The sequence below is a fragment of the Pteropus alecto genome, unplaced genomic scaffold (genome assembly GCF_000325575.1).
Source record: "Pteropus alecto unplaced genomic scaffold, ASM32557v1 scaffold121, whole genome shotgun sequence".
In the NCBI taxonomy this organism is placed as follows: Eukaryota; Metazoa; Chordata; class Mammalia; order Chiroptera; family Pteropodidae; genus Pteropus; species Pteropus alecto.
In genome coordinates, this window is record NW_006434369.1 from 12,023,622 (window position 1) to 12,033,800 (window position 10,179).

The following is a 10,179-nucleotide window of genomic DNA, read 5'->3' on the forward strand; positions in this document are numbered from 1 at the left end:
TCTACTGTTAAAATATTCAAAGCTATCCTGAGAAAAAGAAATGAGGATGGAGGCATCACTCTGCCTAACTTCAAATTATCCTACAAAGCAACATTAATCAAAATGGCATGGTATTGGCAGCAAAACAGACACTCGGAACAGTGGAACAGAATTGAGAGTCCAGAAGTAAACCTATATTTAGATGGGCAAATAATTTTCAACAAAGAAGCCAAAAATATACAGTGGAGAAAAGAAAGCCTCTTCAACAAATAGTGCTGGGAAAACTGGAAAGCCACCTGCAAAAGAATGAAACTAGACTGTTGTCTATCACCACATACCAAAATTAACTCAAAATGGATTACGGACCTGAATATAAGACCTGAAACAATAAAATGCATACAAGAAAACATAGGAATTAAACTCAAGGACCTTGGGTTTAAAGAGAATTTTATGAACTTGACCTCAAAAGCAAGAGAAGTAAAAGCTAAAATAAATGAATGGGACGACATCAAACTAAACAGATTCTGTTCAGGAAAAGAAACTGGCAACAAGGTAAAGAGACAACCATCCAAATGGGAAAATATATTTGCAAGCAACACCTCTGATAAGGGCCTAAATCCAAAATATACAAAGAACTCATACAACTCAATAACAACAACAACAACAAAAAAAAACTATCCAATCAAAAAATGGGCAGAGGACCCATACAGACTCTTCTCCTTAGAAGACATACAATTGGCCAACAAATGTAAGGAAAGATGCTCAACATCACTAGCTATTAGAGAAATGCAAATCAAAACCAAAATGAGATACCATCTCACACCTGTTAGAATAGCTATAATCAACAGGACAATTACTAACAAATGTTGGAGAGGATGCGGAGAAATAGGGACCCTCATACACTGCTGGTGGGACTGCAAATTGGTACAGCCACTATGGAAAACAGTATCACTATGCAAAACAATATGGAGTTTCCTCAAAAAACTAAGAATAAAATTACCATATGATCTGCCATCAATTCTTTTTCTGGGTATCTACACCAAAATTTGGAAAACATTTATCCAAAAAGATATATGTACACCAATGTTCATAGCAGCATTATTCATGGTGGCCAAGAAATGGAAACAATCAAAGTGTCTTTTGAAAGATGATTGGAGAAAGAAGATGCGGTACCTACATACAATGAAATACTACTTAACCATGAGAAGAGATGAAATACTGCCATTTGCGACAACATGGATGGATCTTGAAATAATCATACTAAGCGAAATAAGCCAGACAGAAAAGGTTGAAAATCACATGATATCACTTACATGTGAGACATAAACCTAAAAGCAACAAATGAACAGGACAAACAAGCAGAGACTCATGGACATGGACAATGGACTAGTAGTTCCCAGAGAGTAGAGGGAAGGAGGAAGGGAGTAGGTAGATGGGTTGTGGGGGAGGGGATTTAAATCGTTTCTTCAAATAAATAAATAAATTTAAAAAATGTTTGGCAGTACAAGAGACTGATGGAGAATTGTTTTTTAAAAAATACCAGCCATAGATATAAGACAGTTTTCTGCTATGAGGAGAAGAGACGAGAACATTAAAAATGTCCTACCATAGAGGCTCAGAAACTTAGGTCCTGCCTAAGATTGAGTCTGAACAAATACAACAAAAAATACCTTCAACTCCATCATATGCCATGTACTGAGGACCCAGCACAGCAGTCTACCCCTCAAAGAATGTCAAGAACATGGAGAGAAACTCCTCTGTATGATACAGATGTGTGGGGATAGCCAAAAGCTGATGGAAGAAAATGAACACTGAGAAAAACTTGGGATCACAGACTCTATTCCAAGTAGTTGGAGAATTTAAAGCTCATAGTGCATTGAAGGTAACCATAGTAACAGAAAACAGTGCAGATTGGCTCAACCCCACACCCTAACTGCCTGACATAAGAAGCAGTGGAACCATTGGTAAGTTTAAATACTATTTTTCTTTATTTATACTGTTCTATATGTGATATCTGGTGTTCAATAAAAAATTACAAGATACACACACAAAAACAGAAAAACAACTTATTTTCAAGAGATGAAATAATCAATATTATAATAAGCAGAGATGATTTAGGTATTGAAACTAATTGAAAGTGTTAGTGTTAAAGCAATGATCACTATATGTTAAAGGATCTGATGGAAAAGATGAACACAATGAATGAACAAATGGGAAATTTTAGCAGCTAGCGATAGTAACACTGAAATTCTATACAATTTTTTAAAAAGCTATATTAAAGATAAAAAAGTAAATTCTTAGCAGGCTCATAGAGTAGAATGGACATAGATAAAAAAAACAAAAAACCAAAAAAACTCAGTGAGTTTGAAATTAGACCAACAGAATTATTTTAACAAACACAAAGACTTTTTTATAAACTGTAAAAAAATCTCAAAATGAATCAAAGAGCACCTAAAATCTGCAACACAATATCAAATGTTATATACATGAAAGTGAAGTCCCACAAGTAGAAGAGAGAGATAATAGGGCAGAAAAAATACTTGAAATAATAGTTGAGAATTTTATTTTAAAAAAGGACAAACATCTAATTATACTTCAAAGAAACTCAGAAGACTTTAAACAGAATAAAAATAAAACTTTCATGCATCTAGACACATAGTGAAACTCAAATTTAAAGATGTAGAGAAAATGTTGAAGGTAGCAAGAGAAAGATGAAAAAAGAGAATAACGATATTAACTATAACAGACATTTCTTATAGACAATACAAACCAAGAAGATAATGAGTGAATTTGTTGTTAGCACACTCGTATGTCAAGTAATATTAAAAAAAAATTTCTTTAGATAGGAGTGTGATATCAGATGAAAACTTAAACCTCACAAAGAAATTAAGACTCCTGGAACTGTTAAAAAATAAATTTCAGCAAGCACTTTAAAGCTACATTGTGGATAATTGGCAATGGAAATTAGAATTTTTTCTTAAAAAATGTGCATTATTTCTACATTCATATTATAATACCTCCATATAGGAGATGACAACGGTACTAAAAATATTATTACCTAACAAGTAATAATAATAATGATAATGATAATAAAGTAAAATCTTAGAAAGATATTTAGAATGGGAACTTAAAAAAAAAAACCCTCATACAGACACATCATAATAAAACTTCTAAAATCAAAGATAAAGAGAAAATAAGAATGACAAATGGCGATCACTATAAACTTGTCCAGGTGACATTAATAATATTTTTTTAAAAAGTAAAAATTATCAAAAAAAAATCATTTATTTGTACTCCAAGTTTGTCAAATATTATCAGAAAAATTTTCTGAATAATCAACTTCTATTCTAAAATTTATATTCTTTTACTCAGTTATTTCATTATTCCTAAATATTCCTAAGCCCATAAAATGCTTCCATCAGGCCTATTTTATGCTTCACAACTATTACTACAATCACCCTTTTGTAGCTTACACAGTTCTATTTTCATTTGTGGAAGTTTTCTATATCATAAATCTGTTCATGTCGTTCCAATTTCTAAAGGCTTTAGACAGCATCCATTATCTTCAGGATCTCTTTCAGATAGCATATTGGCAATTTGTCTGAAAAGTCAGAGTGGCCCCAGCCTTTCTTTCCAGGCAGCCCTTGAAAGCAATCTCCTCAGAGTAACCCGCTTGCCATAGGCTAACACCCTGTCATGTTTATATAAAACTAACTGAAATATTTTTAATAATCTCAAGCTCTTCCACTCTTGTTTAAGTATTCATCTCTCATAATAACATCCATCTCATAAGATTTGGTAAAGATAAAATATGATAATATCTGTATAGTACTCATACTAGGACTTGGTATATAATAAATTTAAATTTCTAAATTTTGTATTATTGTATAATTTTTTACTAATTTGTATATACTTTTTCTCTAGAACGTTTTTCTTCTCTATATTGTACCTGGCATAAATTGGCTTTCAAAACTACTTTTTGATTCAAAGGTAAAATCTAAATATCCATCAATAGGAGGTTAAGAAATACATTTTAATCCCATATGGACTAGCATTTCTTTATTTAAAAAAAAATAGTCTACACCTGAAACTAATATAATGTTATATGTGAATTATATCTCAATAAAAAATGTAAAAAGGTAGTCAACAGGCAATAATATGTTTATGATTTAATGTAAAATGTATGTTCGATAAAAGTCTATGTGTACAATATTAGTTCAGTACTTAGAATATGCATAAAAAATCAACTGGAAAGAATTAAACTTAACTAATAGTGGCTTTTAGGTCTTCCAACAAATCTCTGTTCATATTTTCCTCAACTTAAATATGAATTAATTTTTCTTCTCTTTTCAAATTCTTCTGTCTTGCACCTGTTACTTTAATAATAAAAATCAAATAGAATTAAATATACCTTTCAAGTTTATAGGGAATATTCACCAAGATAAATAACACCTAAACTACATAACACACCTTAAAAATCAAAAATAAAATAAATAAATAAATAAATAAATAAATAAATAAATAAAGTATGTTTTAAGACCACAAAGGAATTAAAATAGAAAATGATAACAAAAAGATTATTGGAAAATTCCAAAACCTTTAGAGATTAAACAACACCCTTCTAAATAATGTAGATCAAAAGATAAATCTCAAGAGAAATTTTAAAATATTTTGAAATAAATAAAAATAAAAATACAACTTTCTAAATGTAGATGTAACAAAAGCAATTCTTAGAGGTAAATTTATTGTATTGAATGCATATGTTAGAAAAGAACAAAGATCTTAAATCAATACTTAAAATTCTCCTTTAGAGAATAAGAAAAATATTTAAACCTAAAGCATGAACAGAAAAATAGTAAAAATAAAGCGGAAATAATAAAATTGAAAACAAAGAAGTGATAGAGAAAAAAAAAATCAATGAAAAGGAAAGCTGGTTCTTTGAAAAGATCAGCAAACTGCATAAGCTTCTAGCCAGGCTAACCAATTAAAAAAGGGAGGCAAAATTATCAGTATGAGAAATAAAATAGTGGCAAAAACTACTGACCAAATAGATATAAAAAGAATAATAAAGAAATACTATGAACAACTCTATACCTCGATATTTAATAGATAAAATAAATGAATACTTTGAAAGGCAAAAGCGCTAAAGACATACACAACGTAAAACAGATTACTAAATAGAACTATATATATCAAAGAAATTAAAATAATAATTAATAACTTGCCAAAAAAGAAAGCACTAGGCCATAAATTTTAGTAGTAAATTCTATCAAATATGTAAAGAAGAAATAATACCCCTACAATCTTTGAGAAAGTATGAGAGAGCACTTTCTAACTCATTCTATGAGTCCAGTAATATTCTAATACCAAAACCAAATAAAGATATAACAGGAAAGAAAAACTACAAATTGATATCTCCCAGGAACACAGATGCAAAAAAATAACCTCAACAAAATATTAGCAAATAAAATTTAATGACATATAAAAAGGATGATACACTTTGAGCAAGAAGTATTTATCCTAGAATACAAAATTGATTTAATACCAATAACCAATTAATATGATATACCATAGGAATGAAATAAAATAATGATCACAATTGATTCAGAAACATAATTTGACAGAATACAAAAGCCTTTACTGGTAAAAACATTTGACAAATTAGGAATAGATATAAACATCTATATATATATATAATACTTACCAGTGAAAAATGGAATGTTTCTCTTTTAAGAACAGAAACAACATGAAGATATTTATTTCAAAAAATTTCTATTTAACATTGTACTGGAGCCTCTAGCCAATAAAGTAAAATAAAACAAAAGAAATTCAGACTGGAAAGAAAAGTAAAATTATTTATAATTAAAAAAAAAAAACCTTCCAAAAACCTATTAAAATTAATAAATCAGTACAGCAAAGTTTCAGACACATAATCAGTATACAAAATTATTGTATTTTAATGCACTAGCAATGAATAATCTAAAATAGAATTAAAAACATATATTTTGCAATGCATCAAAAAATAAAGCATGTATAAATTTAGCAAAAGTAGTAAAAGACTTAAACACTATAAACTACAAAATATTGTTCTAATAAGTTTTAAAAGATCTAAAGAAATGGAAAGACATCTCACTTTCATGGATCAGAGTATGTAATAGCATTAAGATGGAAAAATCTTCAAATGAAACTACAGATTCAATGGATCTTTATTTAAAAGCCCAACGCAAACATCGTATGTGGTCAAAATAGCCAAAATTATCTTGATAAAGAACTATTTGGTGGATTTACACTTTCTGACTTTAAAATTTAGTACAAAGTTATAGTAATCAGTACTGCATGTTTCTGGTATAAAGTAATTGAATTAAGAGTATGGAAATAAACCTATGCAATTACGACAAATTGATTTTTCTTAAGGGCGCCAAGACAATGCAATGGAGAAAGAATCATCTTTTCAGGAAATGCTGATGACAGGAAATCTACATGCAAAAAAAAAATGAAGTCAGATAGCTATATCACATCATGCAAAAACATTTTTTAAAATGGATCAGAGACCTAAATATAAGATCTGATTCTATAAAACTTTTACGATATAAATTTTTGTGACCTTGAGTAGAAAATAGTTTCTTAAATATGGCACCAAAAGCAGGGTGACCAAAAAGAAAAAAGATAATTTAGATGGCAACAAAAGTAAAAACTTTTGTTCTGCAAATGATATTGCCATGAAAGTGAAAAGAGGGAGTGATGTCATCAACATGGTGACGTAGATTGTTTCTAACTTCAGTCCTCCTCACAAGAAAACCAACAAGCAAGTTATCATTGACCAGACACCATTGCAAAAACCCCAGAATCCAAGAGTGAGGCCGAAGCATCCACCTGGACCACAGACACCAAGAAGGACTACAGTAGAATGATAAAAGGAGAAGCTACACTCTGATCCCTCTCCCCACCCCAAGCCCAGCAAAGCATGGCACCTGGAGGACCCCAGGAGCCTATGGTTTCTTCAGCAAAAAAGAGTGTAAGGTTGATATTTAACTCTCCCAGTCTTGCAGAGTGCTTCCCAGGAGGCCCATTTGGGTCTCATCTCACAAAGGAAATCTGCAGTTTTTGACTACTGAGTATTAGATAAAAACAGAGAAGGAGAGCAGAGTTTGCAGCATTCAAATTTCAAATTTACATTCAAACGTTCAAATTTATGAGATCCAAAAGACTCTAAGTAGGTTGAAACTGGAAAAAAACTACACCGGGACACATAATTAAATTGTCAAAAGTCAAAGACAGAATTTTGAAAGCAGTTAGAGAAAAGTGACTCATCACATACAAGGGAAACCACATAAGACTGTAAACAGATTTCTCAACAGACTTTGCATGGCAGAAAAGAGTAGTATAACATGTTCAAAATATTAAATGGGGAAAAATGTCAAACAAGAATACTACACCCAGAAAAGTTGTCTTTCAGAAATGGAAAGATAAAGACTTTACCAAATAAACAAAAGGTGAAGGAATTCACCATCAGACCTGCCTCACACACACACATACACACGAAGCAAAGGAGTTTTTGAAGCAGAAATAAAAAAATATTAAGTAATATTACAAAAACACAGGAATGTGTAAAACTCACTGGAAATAATAAATATGTTGTCTTTCAATCTAAGAACATGGAATATCTTTTCATTATTTGTGTCATCTTCAATTTCTTTTAATCAATATATTACAGTTTTCAGTGTATAGATCTTTCTTCTCAGTTCAATTTATCTCTATAAATTTTAGTTCTTTATAATGCTATTAAAAAGTTAAACCTAAATTTTTTTCTTACTTATTGTTGCGAGTATATAGAAACAACTGATTTTTATATATTGATTTTGTATCCTGCAATTTTACTGAATTTGTTTATTAATTCTAACAGTTATTGGGTGGTATCTTTAGAATTTTCTGTGTATAACACATGTCATCTGCAAACAGACAATGTTAATTTTTCCTTTTCCACTTGGATATCTTTTATTTATTTTTTTGCCTAAAGCTCTGGCTATGATTTTTAATATTGTGTTGAATAAGAATAATGAGAATGGGCATCCTTTTCTTCTCCCTGTTTTTAGAGGAAAAGCTTAAACTTTTCACCATTGAGCATGATGTTAGCTGTAGGTTTGTTATTATGTAGCCTTCATTATGTTGAGGTTTGTTTTTATATACCCAGTTTGTTAAGAGACTTTATCATGAATAAATGTTGGATTTGGTCAAATGCCTTTTCTTCATCTAAGATAATTTTGTGATTTTTATTCTATTAATGTGATATACTTATTGATTTGCATATGTTGAGATAACAATTGATGGTAAAATTGGTGAGAATGTAAATTAGCATGACCACTATGTAAAGGAGTGTAGAAAACAAAAATATTAAAAATAGAACTACCATATGATTGAGCAATTTTACTTCTGGGTATGTATTCTAAGGAAATGAAGTCATTTCCTTAATGATTTCCTAAGAGACACCTTCACCTTTATGTTCATTACAGCATTATTTACAAATAGCCAAAATGTAGAAACAACCCTCATGTCAATTGGTAGATGAATTGATAAAGAGAAAAAAGAAGAAAATCCTGTCATTTGTAACAACATGGATGAATCTTGAGGACATTATGTTCAGTGAAATAAATCAGAGAGAGAAAGACAAATACTGTATAATCTCACATATGTGTGTAATCTAAAAACCCAAACTCATAGAAACAGTACAGACTGGTGTTCCCAGAAGTGGGGATGGAAGACTAAGATAAATAGGTGAAGGTGGTCAAAAGATACAAACTTCTATTTATAAAACAAATATTTTCTGGAGATGGGATGTACAGCATGGTGACTATAGTTAGCAACATTGTATTAAGCATTCGAATGTTGCTAAGAGAGTAGCTTTTAAAAGTTCTCACCACAAAAATAAAATTGTAACCATGTGAAGTACTGAATGTGTTAACAAACCATTCACAATATATACATATATAAAATCACTACGTTTTACTCCTCAAAGTTACACGATGTAATATGTCAATTTTATCTCAATAAATATGAAAAAATAAATAAATAAAAAGAAAGTAAACAGACAACCCAGATATTGGGAGAAAATAGTTGCTAGTCATATATCTGGTAAAGAATTTTTATCTAGAATCTACAAAGAACATATACGATTCAATAAAAAATATCTCAAGTCAAAGCAGGCAACGTATATGAATAGATATTTCTCTAAAGATTGTGTACAAATGATCAATAGGCTCTTGAAAAGATGTTCAACATTATTAGCCAGGAAAATGCAAATCAAAAGCACAATGAGATATCATTTCACACGCGTTACATTGACTATAATAAGCAAAAATAAAATAAGCGTTGATGAAAATATGGAGAAATTGAAACTCTCATACATTGCTGTTGGAAATGCACAATGGTGCCGCTGCTTCAGAAAACAATCTATCAGTTCCAGAAAATGCTAAATATAAAATTATTATATGAAATAACAATTCACTCCTAAATATATACCCATGGGATGAAAACATACACCCGTACAAAAACTTATACAAAAATAGCAATAGCAGCATTATTAGCCAAAGATGGATACACATTAAATGTCTATCAACTGATAATAGCATATCCTGATATTGGAATATTACTCCACAATAAAATAAAGTGTTCATATATTATGTAACACAGATGAACCTCTAAAATACTACACTGAACAAAAGAAGTTAATCACAGAGGATGACATATTGCATTATTTCACTTAAATAATATGTCCACAAATAGTAAGCCTAAAATACAAGTAAGGTTTGTGCATGGCCAGATTGTGTGTATTTAGGGAGAATATGGAGTGACTAATAACTTATAGAGTTCTTTTGGAAGAAATTATAATATTCTAAAATTAGACATAATTTTGTGAACTTGTAAAAGTTGCAGAACATTAAATAAGTAAATTGTGTGGTATGTGAATTATATTTCAATAAAGTTGTTAAAAAACAGTCATTGAGCACAGGAAAAGATGCTTATCATTACTAATTTAAAACACATTGGAATAGTAATATAAACCTACTAGACGGGCTAAAGATAAAAAAAGGCTGTTGGAGAGAGTGGAGTAGTTGAATCTCTTGCGTGTTTTTACTAGAATGTTAAATGATATAGACACCTTGGAAAACAGTGTAGCAGTACATTTTAGAATTAAGTATGACT